The 25,407-nt window shown below is 38.5% G+C and overlaps 1 long non-coding RNA gene across 1 annotated transcript; it reads left to right on the forward strand.

Moving 5' to 3' along the window:
* Positions 1–25,100, forward strand: LOC135298174 (uncharacterized). Its single transcript, XR_010360168.1, has 7 exons — positions 1–423; positions 4,662–4,759; positions 5,189–5,392; positions 7,889–7,997; positions 8,538–8,608; positions 16,842–17,038; positions 24,036–25,100. It is a non-coding gene; the product is annotated as an uncharacterized LOC135298174 (long non-coding RNA).
* The last annotated feature ends 307 nt before the right edge of the window (positions 25,101–25,407 follow it).

Here is a 25,407-nt window from a genome sequence, read left to right on the forward strand (position 1 = left end):
GTCATCTTCTGCCTTCAAGTTGTCAAATAGCATAAATCATCCAGACACCAATCAAACTGCCACAGAAGAGCATTCCTCGACAGCTCTTAAATTTTCCAACAGAACACAGCGTGGTTTTTGTCATCCTGCTCTCAGATGCTTGTTTTTCCCACTCTGTCAACTTTTTCTGCAGGACTGTCCACCACTGCTTTCTTAATGTTGAACTGATATCAACGCATCTTCCTTAGAAATGGATTTCAATTTTTGTGTTCGTTTTGACTTCGGATAAGGCATTGTGGTCATGCCTTGTATAATCTGGAAATTTCCTGCAATACCAGATGTATTGCTGAAAGCCACCACTTCTGTTTGTGTATTATCCTGAAAAATTTTTACATCGTCTAATTGTGTCTGGTGTTCCTGTGCCAGAGGAAAGGGAAAAGAACGGTAATATTTTGTTTTATTAATTTGTTTAATTATTTTAAATTGAAATTATTGATTGATGAAAGAAAAGTTCTGAGTCAAGACTTCGAAAAGTTTAGTGTTGACAAAATTGAGCCTGTGAACCAGGCTCATCTTTTGGTTGGCATATGAGTCACGTAACTTCTTAAAACAGGGGAAATGCTTGTAGGCCGGCAGCAGGTTACTGTGCCAAGGTTTTCCTGCCATCAGGAATGTTTGCAACAGCACTTGATGTTGTTTTTATCATTCTGTATGCTGATTTAATGATTAATATACTAAACTCATTCCATAGGTAAGCCTGTCTTTGGACAGTATTTTATACAAGTTCACATTAAGTGTTTAATAGCTGGGGTGGTTGAAGGGTGTGACTTTCAGGCTGTGTTGCCAACTTTGATTCATGTTATTATGAGGTCCTTCCTGGGTGGTTTCCATATCCATTTTATGTCATCCCACATCCTGCTTTTTGTTCCCTCCAGGACCAAGCACAGGCTTGTTGGCCACCTCTGATAGTCATTTTCCCTGCTTGGCTCAGAACAGTTATTAATGATTAGTTTGACCACCTCTTGGTGTAAAATTTGTGGATACTTCACAATTAAACATTTTTTCATGTTTTAGTAGATATTTGAGAAATGTAGCATGAGAAGTAACACTTTTAGCACTTTTATTCTCATCAAGTCTCTTGTTCTGTTTATCATCTTGCAACGATGGTGTCTGTAAACCTTCCCCCATGTGTTACAGAGCAGTGAGGCAATTCAAAGAGGAAGGCTTTCAAGTTCGTAGCTGAAGTACACAAATCTTTGCAACTTGCACCTCTATTGCAGCCATAGGATATCAAGTGTCTTAAGGTGTGGGCTTAATTGCCACAGCTCAGGGCACACACCACAGAGCCTGGATGCTTTCAAACACTTTAATTTCTGAAAGACCTCGATAAAAAAGGTGAGGGAAGGCTGAGAAGCTTTCCTGTAGCGGCTCTTATGCCACTTGTGTTTCTCCATCACGCCCGTTAACAACTACACAAGAGAAACAAGCAGCAGGTTTTTTTTTTTCACTCTGCGAGTAATTGTCTGCACAGCAGTGACAGATGTGCAATATAGCAGCTTCTTCAGGAAAAAATTAACAGTTTGTCCAGCATGTCAGCTCGCTCTTTTTAGTGCTTCAGAGGTCTTGGCCCCATTATGGATGATTTAGAAATTCAGGCAAGCTAAGACCAGCTGCCTGGGTTGAAAGCCTTAGTTAGTACCCCTCATCTGCATTCCAGTATTCACTTACATCTAGAAATTGGTAGGGCCCCTCTGGCCACAAGATGAGTATGGGCTGACAATGCCTTGATTTGTTGAGAGAGGGAATAAATGGGTTTTTCAGAAGATGAGGAAATATCACCATTACTGGCCAATTTACAGCATTTTATCTGTTCTTCAAACATGTCACTTTTGTTATTGTTGCATGGTAATTACATAGTGAAACGGAAAGAAAACAAATTCTGGTTACATATTCAGATGGATTGCAAAATCATATAATCCTGATAAATGCCCATTTATGATACACACGGATGAAAGGTTCATTTTAATTTTGAATAGCTAGCACAGCCATAAATAGGATATAGGATTAGATCTCACAGAATCTGATTACCTAAAAGCAAATAGTATTTTTCTTCACTTTTTTCATAACCAGGAAATTTGGTGTGTGCAGGGTATTTAAATAAGCAGGTTTTCCACTAAAATATATGAAGTATATAGTTCAATAATTTCTATATTTTAAATATAATAATTTAGGACTATTCAGTTAAGTCTTTTCTGAAGTACTTGTTTGTAAAAAGGCATCAATCCACCAGTACTACTGAGAAAGATATCTCACAGCTGTACCCTGTTGCAAAGTGTACATTTATGACAAATAGAAGCAGCTTTGCTTCTCAGGTATCAAGTGCAACAAGGCAAAAGGTGGTCAGTATTGGGCATTCATAGGGAATGGCAACTGTTAGACCTTCATAATTGTTTTAAATAAAGTTTCCAGGCAAATCATGAATTTTAAAAAGCAAGTTTTGACAAAACACCAGACAACTGCAATTTTGGCAGTAGCTTTTACACTTGAAATAAAATGCAGGAATCTCCGTTTTCCCCAGTAGAAAGGCACAAGGAAAAGACTGATATGAAAATGCATACAAAGATTAGCAGAAACCTGTGCAATTGATTCCTGATCATTAAAGAAAAGAATCTGCTTTGTAAAGCCATCTGCTTCATAGACCATTGGTGTACAAATTATCTTCATGAGATGAGACCTTGCTTTCCAAACTTTAGGGAGGGTTTATTACTGCTTCAAGAGTAGGGATGGCAGGTCCCAGGGTTCTTACTGAAGCCCCTGCCCACGAAAGACATCTCTGTCCCTGAAGGCAAGCCAAACTTAGGGCATCCTGACAGATGGGGCATGGCTGCCTGAACCTCCTGAAGTGACCTCCCTTGCAGGAATGGCCACTACAGCTTGCAAGTGCTTCCAAGAGAGTAAATATTTGAAAGCTTCAGGTTTGGATATGTCCCATGTGATACCAGGCCAGTCTTCATGTTAGAGGTTATGTTCTGCAGCAGAGAGTTAATGAAGGTGGTTAATCAAAAGGAATATAATTGTTTGCATGTAGCAAAGTATAGCCAGAATTTTTTTCAGCTCTTTTTATTCAAATACCTCAAAAATGTGAGTAGGTATTAGCCATCTGAGGAAAGAGACATCAATTGGATCTGGTCTCAAATTATTAAATTTTATCTGCCTGAATATGTAATCATTTAAAGTTTTATAGTTTGGGATCAGTTGTTACAGTTCAGTTTATGACTGAAATAAGCCTGATGTAATCACAGGTAAATGTGACTTAAATGACTGGCATTGTTATCTTCCTCAATCTCACACAGTATTTGTAATAACTTTTCTCTTCCTTTCTCTTGGCAAGTCCTTATCTATATATAGCTATTGACAAGGCTGGTACCAGTGGAAGATTTCAAAGGGCAACTTTACTGTGGGTCAGATTTTCTGATAGTGGGAGAGGGAATATATAAAAAGACTGGATAGTTGGTCATCACCTGTGAAAAGACTATAGTTTTTCCATAAGCAAAAATATTAATAAATCCTTCTTTTTTCTTATTATTATAATCTTGAATTGTGTAGTGTACCTGAACCTTCCATAATATGCAGCCATCTGGAACAATTGCTTCCAAATGTAGCCTTACATTTGATTGTAGTGTCTGGAACATCAGCCTGTAGGAATATGCTGCTAAAAGCATCTTCCCTTATCGTGTGCTGTGAAACAAATGTAGGATATTGCACATTATTCAAAAGCCCTGGATTTTTATATCTTAGATATATTCAAAGTAGGTGGGATTGTGCTGGTGATACCCCAAGAAGGCAAGGAGAAAGCCACACCAAATTCCAATAAGGCACTGTAAGGATGTGGATGTACTTCATATATAATTAAGATGAAGTGCAGTGATCTCAAGGGTACTTCAAACCACTTGTTGACTTAAAAAAAAAAAAAAAAACACACACTCTTTTACTGGGAACTGGTGTAAGATCACTAAAATGAGCTGCAGCAGCAGGAGTTTAACTGTATCATCTTCATGTTAGTAATAGAACAGGCAGTAGTCAGCTTTCCAACTTCTGCCAGGTCCTGCAGAGAGAGGTCTGGAGCAGGCAGAAGGAAATATGAGGTTGGCGCAGTACCCAAAGCTGGGAAACATTGATTCTGCTGCTGCTCTTCAACCTGTGCAGCAGGACAGGGATACTGCTATGCCCTCCAGCCCTCTCCTGCAGCAGCATGCTTGGAGCAGGTTGGGAATATGTCTATATGTAAAAGGCACTTGTCTGCAAAATAGTTTATCACGATATAATGCCTAAAGAGTAGCCAAGCTCACAGCATATAAGGATTTGCATTCCTGTTTCTCAAAGCCACCACATTTTTGCATAGATACCATTGTGTTTAAGGGACTGTTCTTGACATTTAGTTAGAGACCACACCAGGCTTTCCCTGGCACCTTAGCAAAGGCATTTAGTCTCTGATACTATTCTTCTGGAAAAAACCCAGATTATTCCTCTGTGTTATTTGTCTGTATATCCATTTGTGTCTCATTTTCTGTGACAGCTTCAAGGTGTAACCTTAATCCAGCCCAAATACAAGAGCAATCCATGGGTTTAGATCAATCCTGATTTCACTTCTCCCCTTAATATTTTCCTTTTATATCTGTCAGCATCAAGATGCTTGGGAGACAATGTATGTTTGCAAAAGTCAGGAGCATGGTGGTCAAAAGGAGCTGCCTACACTGTTCATAACAGATGCTTCTGCCAGGTAAGGGGTTAACGGCTAGTCCTGAAGTCACAGCTTGTTTTGTTTGGAACTCATGTCTTCAACCTGCCAATTACTCTTCATTTCCTCTATTTTACTTACATAGTTAGTCAATAGGGCAGTTTTTAAGGCAAAGCCATTTTCATAAATTATGTGGTTAATCCAGTGTAATATATAAAAATATACACGTGAAATACAAAACACACCAAAGAAATAGAAGTGCTGTTAAAATAGAGTAGGGTATTTTGCTGCCTGGTTCCCAAGTCCTACATGCCTTGTAGCAACACCCAGACCCTTGAAAAGCACTGTCATCAGCTTTGAAAAAAAGCAGCTATTTTCTTCCAATGTGTGGGCTTCACATCCATAGCTGGTATTAGTTTGGTTACACTGCATGCTACTCTTGTTCCTTACGTGAAATGTTTTGGTTTACAGTGTGACCTGCTATTGAACGTGAGACCTAATACCCTTCAGCCTCAGAAGGAAAGATAAAATAAACCTTCAGAGATCCCAGAACTTGCCAGGTGATCTCAATGGCATGCCTTAGAGACAAAAAACAACACTCCTGGGGTCTGTGGAGCTGCTGCAGTTGCAGATTTCTATCTCCAGTGCTGTGCGGCTGGGGGGCATGTCCTCATGGTAAGCTCTGGCAGAGCTTGGTGAGACTCCTGAGGCAGAGGGAAAGAGGGTGCTGGTAGTGGGGGACTCCTGTCAGCCTACCTGCCATGTGGGTGAGCACTCACTGATGGAGACAGGATGGAGACAGCTCAGCAGCATTACACACTGTTGAAAGAATAAATGCTGCAGGCTCATTTTTAAGGGACCTGGTGGCTAGAAGAACCCAGTTCTCTTTCCATGACAGCAGTCATCTCTGTTGATGACAGATCACAAAAATTAGTATAAGCCACAGCTATTTTTCATAGTGTCCTCTGCCATTCCCCCCTGTAAATAGCAGGGTCTTGTATGTTAATGTTTCAATTGTTTTAATATTCTTGTTTTCCTCATTCATATTCGAAGGTATTATTGTTAGTGCCAACTCACTAGATTTATTATTTAGAGTAAGCATTTGTTCAAAAAGTCAGCACTGGATATTAAATGATGATTGCTTGCAATGAATTTCTTCTTAACATCTGCAAAGACAATTTTGCCTTTTCTTCTTCCACTTAACTCTAAATGAGAGATCTTAAGCATAGTTAAATAGGATTCATATCATGCTGACTGAAAATCTTCTTGAAGTGGGAACTATGAAGGTAAAAAGTTATCTGCATATAAAGTCCTCTTCCCTCTGAATTTTAAAATGAGAGGTAGGGGCAGAGTGTTTGTTCTTTGCTGTTCCTGGCAATGGATGTAGTGAAGAGAGAGGAAACTCCAGGGTCAAAGCCATGGGTTTACTGGAGATGCAGGTCAGAACCACTGGCCTTTCCCAGGTCTCAGGCTGTTTTATATATATATATATATATGTGTGTTTATATATATATATTCAGTGTGTGATTAGCAATTGGGAAAACAATCGATGAAATAATGCAAGGGCTTTTTATCCTTTTAACTTACAGGCTGCCTAAAAATACAGCTAAAGCCCAGTGGATTCAGGAAACATTTTCCACTGATTTGTGTAAATGTATCAGGTTAATATTCAGTCATAAATTTTTTGTCATTATTATTTTTTGGCCCAGAGAATAACATCCCAGTAACTTTTTCATTAGCATCAGCATCATGGTAAAGAAGTAAGATAGTACTTCCATATTAATTTTTATGTTAATTATCATTTTTACAAAGATTCTTCAAAAATTCTTATGCAAGCCAAGCTGCTGAAGGTGCTTAATTTCATTATCCTTGAGAAAGAAACATGAAAGTAGCTGTAAATAAAGGTGCAGTCTAGATGTTCGGTGCTATTAGCCAGGTTACAAACTGGACAAAATGAGAAAAAAAGATCATTAAGTTACTAATTTAATTCAAGATTACCATCGAGGAGGCTGGCAAAATAAGTAAGTATAGTATTTTATAAATGTCCCAACATGAAATGCATGAAGAGAGTGAACATTTTAGCAATACTTTTGGCATTTTTGATTTTTTAATAAAATTGTTTTTCCCCAAATGGGAAAACACTAGTGGATAGCAACTGAGTGCATTGATGTCGTACTTTTCCATAGGGGAAAATTTTAAAAAGCAGCTTTGGTTTAAAATAGTTGGCTCCCTTAAAATATACAGCCACAATAAAACACTGAAGCAGAAAATAGTTTCTGGCACAGGATGCAGCATTGTATTTCTGAATAGATTATTATGAAGCTAATTGTCACAGAATTATGTTTGAATTTTATGACACATCCTAACAACAGTGACATGAGCTGCAGACCAGGCATTTCTTACATAAATATTTTGCCCCCTTTCCCTTTAGACTGTGACAAACAGCAAAAATAACTCCTGCTACAGCACACTTGGAAGCCACAAACAGATTGTGCTCCCATTTTAAAGCTCGTAGTTTGATTACCTTGCTCTTCTGCTAGATCTTACATATCTGCTAGAGAAGGGGGAAATATCATCATACAAATTGATTTGATACTTGGTAATTATAAGGGAATCAAGAAGGGCACAATAATAGAATATTAGCTTAATTTTTTCTCATTTTATTCATAAGATGTAGTTGTTTTATTAAGTACCAGCATGCTTGATAGTGCGATGTGACCTAAAGTTTCTTTCAGCATTAATTAGACATGGTTTTCTTACCAAGAGGAGAATTCAAACTTAAACTTGCCACTGTCTTTTTTTTCTGAGCCATTATGTATTCCACGTAGGCCACACAGGTTGCAAAATATTATTCTGCAAACAAATTATTCTGTTGCATTGGCTTTTTTTTACATGTCTGTTCATACTCCAGTTTGCCTTATTTTCTAAAGGCCATATTATGGATTTTCAAGAAGATAAATTGATAACTAATGTATTTTAGAAGTCTCTGTGATTACTTTGGAATGGGTCATTTTCAAGACTATATGTAAATGTGTATATGAATATAATTCTTCTTATCTTGATTTCTAGAGAAATTTTTTAAGCTGTCATTGGGAGAGATGGTAACAAGCCTATATTTAAATCTCATTGACTTCAGCTTAAATGTGTGCCCATTGTCATTGTTCTGAGCAGGAATACTTACCTGACCTAGGACTGCATGGAAAAAGAAGATAGAGGTGCATAACCTGACACGTTTATGCACCTGCATTCTTGGGACTTGGATATGAATCCTTGGCCCAAGGTAAGGCATCGGAACATGCCATGCTGGGAAGGTGCTCTGGCTGCCCATGAAACCACCAGTGCACTTTCTGCCCAAGGTAGGGCAGTGCTGGGAAGGGCTGGGCAAGGCTGGTAGCCTGGGATGGGAGTGAAGCACGAGGCATGGTGAGAGCTCCTGGGTGCTAAGCAAGGTGCCCAGGGACACTGCACGGGAGCCTCTCTTGCACAGGGGACATGAACAAGACTGTGCTGATTATTGATCCCATGGGCTATAATGGCTCTTTCTGAGCCAGCAGAGATCTGATGTATAGATCTGGAATTGGAGACCCTTAAATAAACTCTCTGAATCATCTGACAGACTAAAACTGCTTCCAAAGTGATGCAGCATTTGGTGGTGTAAATTCATAGTTCTCAGATAGCTGAGCATCACCTCAGAGCCTGCCTCACACACCACACCCAAGAGCTGAAAACATTAGTGGTAGTGCTAGGGTTTGTGATTTTCTTAGTTCATGTCACTATTGTCACACTTTTTAAACCTCTTTTTTATATGGCAAACCAACAGCTACCAAATTAAAGACCTGAAACCAGCTGGAGATTTTTTTGTCACAGGAAAAAGAAAAGCTTCAGAAACCAGTAAGCCCTTTAGTTGTGTTCTGTAATTTAGAGTTTCCATGTACACAAGCTGCTTTTTTCTTTTTTGTCTTCCTCTTTATTTTTCCTTTTTTTTTTTGTCTGTCTGTCTGTTTTTCCCCCTGTAGTGCTTCTGGATTGGATCTTTGAATATGAATTCTCAGCCTAGAGCTAATTGTTACTGTTGATTAATTATAAACTGCTTTAAAATATATTGTAAACAAATACTGCCACATTCTTGAGTACAGTAACATGATCTTTCTTCCCTGGTACCAAAATAACCCATATTCTCCTCCTTAAATAAGTTCTGTTAAGTCATCCACAGTTTTCAAACTCTCATGCATTTCTTTCATGATCCCCCTGTGGAGTTATCCTTGTGGTTTTGAAAAGGATAGTCTCAAGTCTGAGCCTGTACTTCCAAATCCTGCTTTCTGTTGCCTTAGGAGTACACAAAGGTTTAGATTGCATCTTTCCAATGCATTATGGCACTGCAGCCTAAAGCCAATGCTTGTTTTTTAACTGGCAACCTGCCTGTACGAATGGAGGAAGCAGATTGCCTCTTTGCTGAACACTTAGACAAGGTACTGATTTAACAACAGTGGACAAGCAGCTGGGAGCTGGGCTGTCAGCCTGTCACACACTGACAAATCTGTTGTTCATATTCAGGCAGGATGTTCCAGTTAGATTGCCATCAGTATCATCCATCTACCACAGGCATGCCAGGCGCGCCGGCATCTCCCGCATACCCATAGACCAAAAGCTGGTGATTCAGCTTTCTGGGGAGCCTCAAGAAAACAGATAATTACCCCTTCTTTTTTTTTCTTTTTTTTCTTTTTTTTTTTTTTTCCCTTGCACTGGTCTCCTGCAATAAGACCAGGAAGGCAGAATTTTTGCCTCTCTCTTTGTTCCCTCATTTGGTATGCTGGAATTATGTGTGCAAATTGTTGGTTGCTCCAATTTCATGTCTTGGGCATGAAAGGAAGCCTCTGAATGGAGCCTTCCCACTTTTGATAAAGCCATGAAAGCTTTTTCAAAAGCCAATTCAATAAAATGCAGTTTAACTAAACCAGAAATAATAAAACCAAAAATGGTGATTAATAAAGATACACTGAAATTTCATTATTCTGGCTTCCAGCCTAATATTTAACATATTTTCATATACCTGCTAGATTTGTAACACTAAAATAATACAAACTCCAGAACTGTAGTCAGGCCTAGTCTGTGGGTGAACTCTGAGCTAAAACCTGTCTGTTTTCTGTCTGTAAATTCATGTTAGTCAGCTAAAATAAATCTCTATTGGCTTTGTGTGTGGGAGTGGGTGTGGGGAAGGGGTGTTTATCAAAGCTGTAGAACATGTGCTGTAATAATTTTATCACAGACCTATACTTGCCTTTTTCTTTTTTAATTTTGAAAAGCTGCTTTTAAATATGCTGATTATATATTCAACAGATGATAGTTTTATATTATCTGTCCTTATGTCAGAGTTACCCAATTTGTGGCCCTGTATGCCCATCTCCCGTTCGAGCTCCAGATCTGTAATCCCAGAGTCCACAAAAAGAACTCCTGAATTTAGCCAGGGGGGGAAAACCTGCTACATCTGTATAGTTTCATCTGAATTTGTCATCTGATTTTGCTGCTGCCTGTTCATCACCTCTGAGTGATAGAAATAACCCACAGCTTTCTCAAGGAGGTGACAGAGGAAGGACTCCAGTTAATTTGCTGCTTATTCTCACAGTGGTATAGACAATTTTACATTTTTAGACAAGCACTGATGTAATTTAAAACAGCAATGGCTCTGAAAAGTGCTTAGTCGAATTCTTACTATTAATCTATGTCTCTTTACATGTTTCCTCAGTGCTGTAAAAATCAGAATGTGACATAAATTTACATAGTGTGTAATTTAATCAGCTAAGCTCTCCAAATGCTCTTCCCAACCTCTTCAATGTAATATCTTTTCTGGTCAAGACAGCCATTTACCTTCATTGTATTTTTCACTGTAAGGTTCAAGATCTTCTGGACAGCACCAAGTTTGTGAAGATTAGTAAAGTGATCTTGCAATTTTTTGCCACTTTTGGTTTTGAAGTATGGCTGTCAAAAAGAAAACTTGTATGTAGAAAATCACGTAGTACAGATTGCAGTAAATGTTCACACAATACTCAGAACAATACAAAAAGTTAGTAAAAACATGCATAAAGAAGGCAGGTGGACAATAATCTGTATTTCCTATATGGTGTACTGTTGATTCTTCATTTTTAGAATTAGTTAATTTCATGTAATCTTTCTTCTCTCCCTTAAAAGAATCTCAGTTATTATTCCACATATAAAGGTGTAAAATCTGAAATATCTTTAAATTGTTATTTTCATATATATGTATATACACAAGTTGTGTTCCCAAATATGAATATTGGAATGAGTTTCCAGGTGAAGGTGCTTTTAAATTCATTACATTTGGTCTCGTTTTCAGTCATATTGAGATGAATAAACTACATAGCAGATTTCACAAATGGTGAGCTACAGTATTTTTTAATTTGTTAAAGTCTGCTGATCAGTTTTCTAAAACAGCCCTACAAATTCATCAAGCAGTAAACAGGCAGAGAAAGCAAAAGTATTCCTAAATTCTTGTTTAAAAAAATAAGATCTGAGGGAATCAAGCTGCTTTTATGGTGGAACATGAATAAAAAGCACTCTTTAAAGTCTTTTGTACATGGCCACATGTTAAGACAAAGCTTCTACTTCTCATACACAAAGGTAACAATACCAGTTCCTTATGTTTATAAAATCTTTGGTTGTTCTTTGCTTAGAAACCTCTGTGATTTTTGATTGACAGAAAGATTACCTAATAAACCTTCACCACAAACTAATTAATCGCTGTGAATACAACACTAAATTGGCAAGTATAGAAAAGCAAATGAGATGGGTGTTAAAGACTGATTTGAAATGACCTTAGTTAAAAACCAAGTACAGAGTGTTGAAAGCATCAATAATACTGCACTGCTAGTAAAGTTCCCTCTTACATGCTTACAGGAGGCATGGCAGGGTGAGATAATAAGTTGCACCATTCATGACTGCACAAACCCAGAGATATTTTGGTCATTGGGACCACAGTAAGAATGGGCATCACCTCTGCTGAAAGGACATGGGCAGGATGGGGATCTGGTTTCCAGTTCTTCTGCACTCCACTTGTAATTATTATTTGCAAATATTTTTCTCAGACAAAATATATTATTGTAGTAGTCATCCTAATGTAGAAATGTCACTGCATCCTTAAGCCAAGGTTCAATTTTTCTGCACAAGTGTGGCAATGCAGCAAGTGGCTCTTGCAAGCTGTGAGAATGCATCTTCCCCATGCACAAGTTTAACAAAGATAAAGTCACCACAAAGTGATATTGCTGACAAGTTTATCTAAGTCTGAGGCTTAGGTCAATATAAGATCTTAGTTCTCTGCTTTCTTTTTTCTTTTCTGATGATTGAATACCACCACAGTCTTATTTATGGCTCAGGTATAGGGTATACTAGCATCACCACAGGAAATACACTTGTCAATTTTTTAAGCCTTGAAATTAAAGACAGGAGAAAGCTCTGATGGTTTTTATCCTACTCAGATTGTTGCCTCCATTCAGGGAGGCTAATATCAGGGATTTTGTTCTGGCAGTCCCTGCCAAGGTTGAGATACACAACCCCCCCAGGAATACATTGCCTTTGATGGAACAGCTACCACTGCTGCTAATTCACTTCCCTGTGGAGGGGTGGCTTGGCTCATGGGGACAGAAGGGAGCACAGCACCAGCAGTAGGGGTAGAAAGAAGCTGGGCTGCAAGAAGGGATTGTGAAGCCCCTCAGACAGAAGTGTGAAGGAACAAAACAAATTAAAAGTAAATTAAGATAACCAAAATAGTGGGATGGGTGCTGTGAGGTTTTTGACAGATGAGGGAAGCAGGAGTCATGCTTCTGTCAGGTTCTCATCTATAATTGCAGCCTATTAACCTCTATTTCTGTATCCTTTCAGCTAAGTTCTGCTGCATATCCCAGCTTAACATCAGCGTTGTATTGCATTAGGGTGTTGGTTTACCCATTCGTCTTAAAAGAGGGTGAAAAAAGCTTTCTTTCCTGCAGTTTTGCAACTAGTATCTACACAGCAACTCAGTGGCTTGCTAACTTTTTGGTTCATATCTTCTGCTTCTTCAAAAATTCTTATGTAAACTAATAGAGAATGTTTCTGTGTGCCATCTATCTGTGAGCACACTAACTTCAATTCAGCTGGTACCTCTGCATTTCCCATCCATCCACTTAACTGCAATTCTACTTAAAATAATAAATTCAGATAGGTGAATTTGGTTTTAGGTGATTTTTTTCTTGCTAAGGCTTTGGTTCATGGTTTAACTGGCTTCTAAAATTTTTTATTTTGTAAGTTAATCTAAAATCCTAAGTAGGTTGATGGCAAAGGAATAGATAATCATAGAATCATGGAGTCATAGAATGGTTTGAATTGGAGGGGACCTTAAAGACCACCTTGTTCTAGCTCCCCTTGATATGGGCTGCGACACCCTCCACTAGACCAGGCTGCTCAGAGCCCCATCTAGCCTGGCCTTGAACATGTCCAGAGATGGGACATCTACAGTTTCTTTGGGCAATCTGTTCCAGGGCCTCACCACCCCTACAGTAAAGAATTTCTTCCTAATATCTCATCTGAACCTACCATTTTTCACTTAAAAGCCATTCCCCTTTGTCCTATCACTTTGCAAAAAGTCCCTCTCCACTTTTCTTGTAGCCTCTTTAGGTGCTGGAAGATGCTACGAAGCGTCCCATGGGCTCCTTCATCTCACAGTGCCCTAATGCACACAGACCTGTCTGCTCTCCAACCTGCCAGTACCCTGAAGTTCAGCCCTGTACCTGCTCCATCTCAGGAACTAAAGAATGAAGCAAATTTCCAATGTTGCAAATATCCAATTCAGCTTTGGTAGGCTTCAAACAAAGCACAAAACGTATGGTCTACAATGGGTTGCAAGGTTGAAGCCAGGCAGAAATTTTAAACTGGGTCCAAACAAGCATCAACCAGAGCTAGACTGTCAGATTTCATAGCAGCATTTTCATATTTTGTCCCCTCCCAGTTTTCCACATTGTTTTTATGGGAGTACAGAGGCAATTTCTGCCCCCACTTGCCCTGGCAGTGGTGGCTTCCTCCTGGGAGCAGAGTGGTGTGTTGCTCATCCAAGATGGGTGGGAAATGCCTGCTCAGCTCCCAGCCTGCTTGCTGAGCTCCAAACACACACAAGGCCTTTCCCAACAAGCAGCAGTCATGGCTGATTCCAGGGATTTTAATGAATTGGCTGCTTTTCTCCAATCCACTTATTTGCCTCCTGCAGCCCCCCGCCTCCCTCTGCCGTCTCCTCCCTCCCCGCTTCCATCCTGGCTGCTCCCAGGCAAAGGGAGAGAGGAATTATTTATTGTGTGCCTGTTGAAAATGAAAGGCTTTTACATTTTAATGAGCACTAAATAGGAGCGAGGAAATATTGTTCATTAGCTGTAATCTGTGGAATTGCTTGAGTGAACTTCCTTTGGAGGCCGCTTTAAACGGTTCACTCAAGTAAAGCAGTTTGTATGGTAATTAAGGGAGCATTTTTCTGTCAACATCTGTGCTGCTATTTATAACGCCGAAGGTATCTTATTACACCACCAGAGAAACATTAAAAGAGGTGGGCAGAGGGGAAGTTGTATCTTATATATATGTGTGTATATATAATATTACTGTTTTCTCTCTTCAAAACACCTCCCTTTTCCTTGTTTCCCTTTTTGCTTTCTTATTTTGTTCTCACTCTTTCCACCACCCCCCAATTTGCCAAAGGAAAAAAAAAATCCTGTCCACTATTTCCTGATAGTAAGGATTATCATTCTGACATCTTTTCATTAATCACACCCTTTGCTCAGCAGTCAGGCAGGGACATTCAGCTGCTTGGCAGAAACAAGAGGCCTATGTCTTTGTAAACCATTCCTCATCCCACTTCTCTCCAGAGGAAAATAGATGCCTTTTGGCCAAGATGTTGCAGTGTCCCCAGAGGGGCAACACAGAATCACCTCTGTCCTGGCATCCCTCAGGTAGCATTGCTACACTAAAGCCAGCCCAGGCTCCTGGTGCCCTTCAGTGTGGGTTGTGAGAGGACAGGGAGGGATGGGGAGAAATAACCTTTAGCATACTCAGTGTTGTTCTGCTGTTTAAAGTTGGTGTTTTGACTTTGGTGCTGTGAGGAAAAGGATTTGGGTTGAATGACAGAACCTGGGTTTTGCATACAAAAATAGGACTATTATTTGTTTGCTTTCATTTGATTAACACCCATAATTTTAACTCCAACCACCTACACTGTGCTAGGGCAAACAGAAACCATCGCCAGATGTAGTTTTACCCTTACTTTTTTCTCTTTGATTCACCTGTACTAATAATAATGGTGTTTGCACCCTGCAGCTCATCCCCTAGGGATGTGGGAAATTATGTCCTTCAAAAGCTGGAATTGCTGGAGAGGAGAATCACCTTGCCCAACATTTCCCAGCAACTTCTCCCAGCCCTCATAGCTCTAGGTGATTTCCAAAAACCTGCAAACCATCCTCTGTCACGGATATGTGCAGTTCCCACTTTTCCAAATCTTTCCCCTATCATGTCTTCCTCCTTCTCTTTCTCATGTTATGAATGTTTCATTTATGCTTCTGCTGGTTTACTTCTCCCTATGACATGATTTTCTGCTTCACTTTAGTCCACCTTTAGTTTGAGCTAAATCCAAACCTGGGGTGCTTAGATGGGTTTTGCATTGCTGTTGGGAATATGCTGTGAAGATTTTACCATTTTTACTAAAATGAACCTCACAGTGTATGTGGAAAAATGCACAAGAAGAGGCAAGAAGTAGTGTTGAGCTTGCTTGAGTGCCCCAGATACATGGCTCTACAGAAATTAAGTATGCTGTGCCAGAGCCAATAACTTGTATAGATTTTTCTCTACCTGTAATGGAGGAAAAACATAAATGACTATCATAAAAAGTAAACATTAGAGATAGAAAATCCCTTTTACAGCATTCAGTCCATCTTTCTGCCAATAACAAGTTGTTCCCTGTAGTACATTTTTCTAGTGATTCCTCCAGTATGGTGTTAAACATTTCAAGTGATGGGCCTCCCTGTTCCCCTGAGAGATGAGCTGAAATCTTAGTGCATTTCAATGTCAGGAAGTTTTTCTTGGCAACTTTGATTTATTTTCTTATCTGTATTTTTTCCTGTTGGTCTTGGGATATCCCTATAATTATGTATATTCTTTTGAATTTTCTGGTTGGTGCTGTTTTGGTGTTTTCTCTATCACCATTTCAGTACCCTGCAACAAATATTCCAACTCCACAATTATTTTTCATTCTTGGCTTAGAGTTTAATGAATCACTAAAGTTTTCTTAAAGTCTGCATGGCATTTACAGTAAGAGAGTTTATCATATCAGCAGGCTCACTATCACTGTTCTTTTATCTTAATGGGTAACCAAATCACGAGATCCTGACATCTGCTATTTTTGGTAAGGGGCCAGCATTACTTTTGGAATCAGGAAAGGGCTTCCAAAGAGAAAAATTACAAGTAGACAGAGAAAAAAATAATGGAAAGCAAAACTGTGAAAGTAAAAAAAAGTTTAAAAATTGTAAAAAAAATAAAAGAGGTCAAAGATGAAAGGCAGAGCTTTTTCAGAAGAAGGCAGGTGGATGATGGCCTCTGGTACAGAAATCAGTGATCTGCCTGGGGATTCTGAAGATTTTGTAGTCAAGGAGCAATGGAAGTTTTCCTGGACCCATTCTGAAAGGATTACATCACATCTTGTGTGCACCCACTCATCCAGGAGATCAGAAGGTCTGCCAGCACTGCTGTGCTTCGAGCAGAGGATGTTCAGGTGTACACCCTCTTACAAACTGGGATCACAAGCAGCTGGGGCCCATTCTGTGGGGCTGAGGAATTTGCTCAAGAGTTGGAGCCTTTCTATTGTCTTTCACTGACAGGAAAGGTAGAGGGTTTTTGTCATGGTCCTTGTGAACATAGACCTGCATCTTCCAGATATGGCAAGAGGGGAAATTCAGTCCATATTGTAACATATCAGAGTGCTTGAAAAATTCAGACTCTGTCTGGACTTCCATATGTTTAATTAATTGTGTCATAAATGCCAGAATATGGATCCTTAAAATTTTGTCTATCCATTTTTTGCTAACATAAATGGCCTTTTTTGCAGGTAATTGTGTTTGGAAAATCATCTCTTCCAGAGCATCAGAAACCCCAACAAACATAGTTTTATTACAGGTAGCACTGGGAAGAGACTTTTTTAATGAAGTTTGACACAAAATGTTTCAGAACCCAGCCTTCTTCAGATGAACGTGATGCTGCAATTTTATGATCAGCTATTAAAGGACCAAGAAAAAAATCTTCCTAGTAAGTAGTTGCTTATGTCTCTTACAAGATGCATTTTACTTATTCTTAATAAGCAATTTGTTTAGTCCAGTTGTCTAAGAGGCCTCTCAGGGAAATAAAATAACCTAGTCACAAAATGCAGGAGAGGAGGAACATAATATGTGCAGTAAGTTCACTTTCTCCTCAATTATATTTTTAGATGAGATACCAAGTAAAAAAACAATTTACAGCATATGGAATATTAAGGTAAGCAAACTGTATTTTAGAAATATTTTCCTTTCTTACTTGTCACCAACTTGTTTTTCCCAGCTCTTTAATATGTAGCATTCCTTGGCATCATGTAGAAGGCAGCTTTACAAACTGGCTTTGCAGCATCAGTGCATTTCCTTCCAGCAAGAAGCCCACACATGTGCTTATCTTTAGGAACATGTAACTTCTGCTGGAGCTCAGTAGAACTTAAGCACATGGAGAAACTGTAATGCTTTTCTGAGTGGGAGTGCATTTTAGTTTATGCTCAAGTATTTTTCTCAAGAGGCTTATCTATGCATAAGACTTCTTGAAAGGCCCTTCTGAGTTAAAAATACCTGAAGTTCTTTCTAATGAGCATCTATAGTATTCTGCTGTAGGTAATCAAGACTCACAACCTCTTGTATTTCAAAGTCCTTATTATGAAAGAATAAAGAAGAGTTCCAATAGATAAAATAAGCACAGGTTAGAGTTAAAGATAAAAATAGAAGAGGGAAATAGTAGAGCAGAAATGTATTTCAAAGTCCTTATTATGCAAGAATAAAGAAGAGTTCCAATAGATAAAATAAGCACAGGTTAGAGTTAAAGATAAAAATAGAAGAGGGAAATAGTAGAGCAGAAATGTGTATGCATCTCTTACTGAACTTCTTCCTTCATAACCTTTCTTAAGCTACACTCTATTTACCAATTATCTCTTCAATACAAGGATTCATCATTCTGCAGGTACTCAAGAGGTTGCTCATGTTGTTCAGGATGTAATTTAATATTTAAAACCAGATCATTTTCTACGAGTTTTATTGAGTTTATTTGCTCTAATGCCATTGTGTTATTTATTGAATACTTGAACAATACAATAAGCACAGACAGGCAATTAAACATAATATTTTACAAAGCTCAAAAACATTTTCCCCAATTTTTGGAAATTATTTCTGAGGCTTCCCAGGTAGTGCACCATTGTAATGTAGTATTAACAGGTGGCAGGACATGTTTCAGAGGTCCACTAATACATACTGTGGATGTGCAGCCTCATGCATTCAGTCACCAGAAGGGAGTATTAATGGACCATTAAAACATGCCCAGGAGTGTCTTAATGCTATTACAGCATGGCTCTATAAATTTTAATTCAACTTTTATATAAAACAATTATTTTCAAAAATACCTTTTTTACTATACTCTGAAATCTATTAACAAAAAAAATAAAATTGTGACATAATACAGGAGGACATGGATTTAAATACTTTTTTGCTACCATTTTAATACATTCTCTTTTGATTATATATTGTTTTATAAATAGCATCGTCCTAAGGCCTGATTCTCTTTTTTTTTTTTTCTGACCTACCTTTCCACTGCCCAGAAAGGGTAAAAGAGTCTTAAAGTGCCATAAATATAAATCACACCCCTATAGTACTTAGCTTGGTTGCTAATTTCAATAGACATTTCTAGGTTTCTAGGTGAGTAAGACATTTAAGCAGCTTTGGACTTTTGTTGAAGAAGCAAAACTAGAAATCCAAGCAGTTTGCCAAGGAAGTTCTGTGCTAGAAGGCTAGAGCTTGGGAAGGAAAAACAGGGCTGTCACAGGTGGTTCTACTGTCTATACCCTCAGTAAAACTTTGTAACTGACTACATCAGTGCCACAATTTAATTGTAACCCTCAATTTAATTAACTCTGTAAAATAATGTTATCATTCAGTATGGATTTATTGCAGTTGTATACCAATAATACAGAAGGTTTTGTTATGCTAACAGCAAACAATCATCCATGATTTCGTAGTAAACCCTGTGTGAGCACATATTGCAAGCTGTAATAAGAAAGACTTTCGTTTCTATGTCAGCCTCTCATTTAAAAGTCAGGAGCAGCATAAAGAGCTTGGAAGTACTTGAGCCTGATGAGAGATGTCTTTAATAATAGTACTTTGAAAGAAGGCCACAGACCACACTTCAAAAAATTTACTATTTGCCCCAAAATAAAATGCTGTCTCAGGTTAATTAAAAAATTGTATTTTGTTTTTGACTTTATTTATTTATCTATTGGTTACTCTGTGACATTACAAATAGCTGAAAGCAGCAGTCATTTTGAAATGGAACACTGCTGCACGTTGTTCAAAAGAGATTGTAATTAGGAATCAAAGACTTATTTTTCTCTGTTTCTTCCTAAAAACCATCTAAGGAAATCCTTTGCCTCTTTCTCAGTTAGCTTTCTGATAGACAACACGGCAGTGGAGCTCAGCATTTAGACTAGCATCGCTCAGGGCTGTGTATTAATCATCATTATCATAATAACAGCATTATGCTGTTATCACATATTACTCCTCCTTTGAAGTGTAGAAGGTACAGTGAGCTGCAATTTGTAAATACAAGCACTGCTTCAGCTGCACTTCTCATTTGCAATGCTGCAGGAGGAGCACCAGAATAATGCCCGGTTTAGGCACAGCTCAGAACATCAGGTGCTCAGCCATAAGTCCTGGCTGCGGATCTGCACGCAGGTGGAAGGTCTGGAAGGATACATCACTGTCAGGACAATGGGTTCATCTGGGACTCCTCTTCTGCTGCTGTTTTTCTAGGAGAGCTGTGGTCTTTGTCAGCCCCAGAGCAGGAGGACCTGCTCAATTTGACTCATTTGATAATTTAGAGCACTGTAACAACCAGTAGAATTTGAGAGCTTTTTCTCTGTTCTTCCTGATTTTGTTCACTACACTGATTTCAACTTCGGAGACAGAAAAGTTTTCTTAAGAACCTCTTTTTGAAAGGAGGACAAAGGGATGAGAGGTCACTTGTGTTTTGGTTTGGGGGATTAGGGGGATTTGACTGGATGCACTGCAGAGTTCCTCTATCTGCAAATACAAAGAAAGGAAGCTACCACTGATATTCCTGCCCGTGACCATACCCTGTATATTCATAGCCCAGTGATGATGATTTAGGTCTTACCAGGGCTGATAGAGTCAGTGTCTTGTTGTGGTGCGCAATAGCCATGGTAGTGTTGTTGCTGACTGTTGCTTTCCAAGAGGAGCCTTCCTTGTAATTAAATTTTCCAGTTGTAAAAGAATCCCTCAAAACTACACAAATGCTGAAATGAACTATATTGCATGTTATGCCTTTAAATTATTTGATCCAATTAGAGAAAGATATATAGTTTGGACCAGGAACTAGAGACAGTCCTAGTTAGGCACTGCAGTTTTTAACTTTGAAGGATGTGGCTGCCAGAATTTAAACTAATTCAGCAGTTAAACACCTCATCTTCCTCGATAATTTAGGTCATATGCTCCCAAACTGTTATCCAGAAAGTTAGAGCCTAGAGTGAGAAATCCAGTAGATTTAATCAGTAAGCAAAGAGCTGTCTCTAAATTTATGACACATTTACTTTAGGGCTCTTCATGAGTGTGAAAGAAGGACTAGGATGTAATGCTGAACCTGATTATGTGAGGAGAATGGGACTGAGAAAAGGAAACTAAACAGAAGAGGAGTACAGGCAAAAGTAGAGTCTAAAGGGGAACAGGCTGAGACATTTCAAGCTTGGAACAGACATGCAGAAGCATGGATCCATTACTGCCTGCTTTTCTCCTCTGCCCACAAGTGCCCACTACCACTTTTATGTCTTACACAGTTATATATTGAATTGTATATTTATTGTATGATTTCGTATTCTATTATTTTTTAATCTCATGCATTACTCAAAAGAGGGCCATTACTATTTATAGTCAGGACTCCAGGATCCATCAGTGATTTATAGCTTATACAAACTTAATTTACTCCTTACAGCCTGAAAAGTATGCACAATGTGGTTTTACCATAACTAGCAGGGTAATTCTGTTTCCAATATATGACTTTTTGGAGACTTCCTGAAAGGGAGCTTGTGCAAGTGTCAGCTTTTAAGATATTTGGAGTTACACATAAAATAAATGAGGAGAATATTGTGCATTTATTGATCATCATAAAGTCAGGTCATAATTATTCTAATCAGTAAGTAATGGAATAAACAAATATTTGTTCAGCAGTTTAAAAAAAAATCAAGGCTCATGAAAGTACTCTGTACAGCTAAGTACTGGGTTTAGTGTTATCATAAATGATGCAAGCATCCCACCCCTCAGCAAGTGCCAATTAGCTCTACAGTTGTTTGAGGATTACTTTTGTAGGGTTTTATGAGCATGTCAGCAAAGAGAAGCCTTTTGTACAGTATGACACAGAAGATACCACTGCCCTTATAGATGCTGTGCTTCCGCTTCAGATGGCATTTCACCCACAAGCCTCATGGCTTCCTCCAAAATGGTCCCACACTAGTTGCACTGCAGTATTGAGACTGAGGCAAATATTCAAATAATGTCTTTTTTACGAAAGTAGTAATATTTAAAATGTGGCACTGCTCAAAATAATGTTGGGGTTTTTTATATATAAAGGCAGTTCTGAAAAAGAATTCAGATTCCTACCCCAAGCTAGAATTGAGTTTTACTTTTCCAAAAGGGACTTTCCAGACAAAGCACGTTTGTCACAAGTCCTGTTTTAATCAACACAAGAATGCTAGAAGTTAATTACCCAGCATAGGTGCTTCTGAGAAATTCTGCAGCTTTTTCAGATTTCCAGATGAGAGGGTAGGAATTTCCAAATGGTTGCATTAAAATGGTTTTTCCTACCCACTTCTGTGTAAGTTTCTGTCATGATAGGAGAAGACGGGGGCAGGGCTGGGGGGGAGTGCATTTAAGTTCTGATTACAAAAAGCCACATTAAAACTTTTCTAAAATAATCTCCCATTACATGCCCAGGGATTGATGTGTGATGGTAATGATGAATAGAACAGCTCCTCACTTTTTCTCTCAAAGGCTCTGTGATTGCCTCTTACTGGGAGAACAGTGTCACTGATATGGTTTGGAGCCCCTCCTGGCAAGCAGTAGTAGCAGCTACTTGAGACATGGACATGACAGATTGAAAGGAAGGGATCCACGCCTCAAACAGAATTGCCCTGAACATCACTCTCATGCAAAGTTTCAAAAGAAATCACACCACATTTCTTGAAATAACAACATACTGTGATATATACACTTTCATAGCAATGACTTCATGAAGAAATCATTAATTTAGTCATTTGCTGAAAACACGCTATCACTTTTTAAACAAGACAATAACAAAAATCATCTTAAAAATACATCACTATAAGACAGATGTGGGGCAGAAGTATAAAACTAGACTGCAGAGTACTTAATGAATTATCTTGAATGTAGCACTGCTGTTGCTGTGGTAGTGTTAAACTCCTGTAAGGTGTTCCTGTGAAATTCCTTCACTGGCGTGGCTTTAACCTGCATTAAATGATCTCATGATGGACACTGCCACTTAAGCAGCAAATAGTAATGGAGACGGGGTGGGTCATGAGAAGGGAAAATCAGAATATCAGTGCACAAATGCTGACTGCCATCTGGCACAGATGTCATTTACTGCTGTTCATGAATCAGGAACCAGTTAAATTTAACTGATTTAGCAGTCCATCTCTCCTTGTGCAATGCTGGGTAATACAATAATTATTCTTTGAAATCGCAAATTGTACAGTTCGTTATTTTGTGGACAGAAAATCTGGAGGTTTTTTAACTGACATAGTTTTTAGAGTAATATTCTAAATACACAACATACAAAATCTAACAACAACATAAACATTTAACAGTAATCTAGAATGTGTGTATTTCAAGGCTGCTTTTAAAAAGATATCTATCAGAATTTCTAGCTGAAAGAGGAACTGCTGAATAGGCAGGGGTTTTGATCCACTGCATTAAAAATGAAAGTTTTGGGCTTACTTTTTTTAGAAAAATTCATGTAAATTAATTTTTCTAAGAAATGTGGTTATTTTCCTGAGTATCTGTAAATAAAGCTTTATATAAGGCATTATATAGCCATACATAGCTATATATTACATTACATAATACTAAAAAAATGCATAGCATAATTTCAAATACTCTAGGGTGTTTGCATTTTATATTTTTAAGAATAATTATATGTTTACAACACTGCCTGATTTAGTTAAATGCCCTCTGTCTGACATTTCCTTATAAAAGCAAAGCTGAACTCTTGAGCTCTTTACGAGCTGCAAATTAATATTTTGAGCAGTCATCATTAATAATCACAACCAGTTTATTTTGATTATATATTGGGTAACAAAAAGCAGTCTATATGGGTGATAAAAGATATTCTTTTCATTAAAGCTTTAGAAATTTCTTCCATCAGCCCCTTGAACTCTTAAAATTTGATGTTGTAACTAGGTGAGACAAAGGTGTTTTCAGAAGTTTGCTGCAGTAGTCAAAGGCTGGGAAACAAAATGACAATGCTACTCAAAAGAAAACCGAAAACATTGTTTAAAGATTAATTCTGGCCTGCAGATGAGATACTGGCAAAAACCAGGGAAGTGGGGAAGGAGTGAAAGCAAAACGAAGCAGAGACACCACACCAGTTGTAAAGCCTTTTTAAAACATGGCTGCTTCTAGAATTATACTCATAGCATTAACTACTCTGCTAAATGTAATTTCAGAGCAGCTTGGCTATGCTGGGACCAATAATGTTTTAGCAGATGTTAACAGTGAGGGAATTTAAAGATTACAGAGTTTCATGGGTGTAGTAAAGCTGCAGTGGGAACAGAAATATTGCGGTAGCTGTTATGTTCTGAGTGCACCACATTTACTGACAAGTAATACATGAGTGATAGTGAGGACCATGGGAACAGAACTTTATACTTACTGGTCAGCAGCCTATAAATTCCATAAATTAAACAAAGTTTTATGTATTTTTCCTTCCTTTTCAGAATGATCTTCTCTAAGAGCCTCCGCTTCATGTTAATTCCATCGACAAAGCGTAGCTCTGCCTCTCAGCTTTTTTCACAAGGGTATTTCCTCACATGCATGTTCCTTTTTCCTCCTCCCACTGCCCTCCACTCAGAAGGTTTTCCCAAGCAGCCATTTTTCCCCAGTGATCCTCCATGGGCCAAGCCTTCACAAGGAACTGAAGAGCCACAGAGAGCAGCTTCTCTAGGAGGGAGGTCCCACACAGACAAACCGTTGAGAGATTTATAGAGATTACAGAGTTGATACCTTTTTATTTGCCTCCCTAAAATATTAAAGTTGCAAGCCTCAGATGAGCAAGACAAACTAGAAAGGTTGTGGAACCATGTAACAACATCCCCTGCAGTACAAGTAATAAATGGAGATTGGGGATAAATAAACATTGTACACAGGTCAGACATAAGGTATGTATTGGTCTGTGGATCTGCCTGGGAAGATCACGAGCCAGGTGGGCATTACAGAGACCTAAACGCGTGGAAACATGAACAGCTCTATCCAGGCTCACTTACTAAAGTATGGATGAAGTGTTAAGATTAAATAAAGAGTTATGTTGAGTTGATATTTAGCTGGTGTTCAGCTTCTCATGATCGGTCTACTCAGCAATAGCATGGCTTATGACTCAAAGAAAGAGAAACTAGGCTGTTCAGAGAAACAAAGAAAAGGGATAAAATTTTTGCTGTTTTCTATCAAAAAATAAACCAGATTATAGTTTAGAGTGAATGTTTCCTATGCAGAAATTATATCAGGAGGAGATAATTAATATAATAAAGTCACATTTTAAAGGCACACTCACAGAGTGTGCAGTGCCTGCTGACTTCTTTCCTACTTTCAGGTTGGATATTAGTAGGAAAGGAATGGACTTTTGTCCACTTTTTCAATCTCAGTGTTCGCTACAAGGCACCACAGCTGTAAAAGTTGCCTTTCCATCCTGCTGACCACTGCCAGTGCTGGTCCTGCCCCAGACCTTTCCCTCAGTGAGCTGGATGTGAAAGGAGCAAGGCAGCCCCAGCACAATGCTCATCAGTGTGGGAGATCCAATACAACACAGGACAGAGTGAAAGCCTTTTTATTTTGATGGCAGCCTTTCAATGTCTATCATAAACTTAGTGAAGCAGGCTTTCTCTATCCAGCTCTCCTTTTATTGGGCACAAATCACCGCTGACAGGAAGTTTTATGCCTAAATCCGTTTACTGTCGTTGTTGGTAGTCTTTAAATTAATATTTATAAGCTGAGAGAGGACTAAAAGGATGCAGCAGTAAAATATCTAAATGCTTCAGTTTGGCTTGAGCTGAATTTTCTCCCTCTTGACCACTGAGATTCTTTAATTACTACTGA

The sequence above is a fragment of the Passer domesticus genome, chromosome 3, assembly GCF_036417665.1.
Source record: "Passer domesticus isolate bPasDom1 chromosome 3, bPasDom1.hap1, whole genome shotgun sequence".
NCBI lineage: Eukaryota > Metazoa > Chordata > Aves > Passeriformes > Passeridae > Passer > Passer domesticus.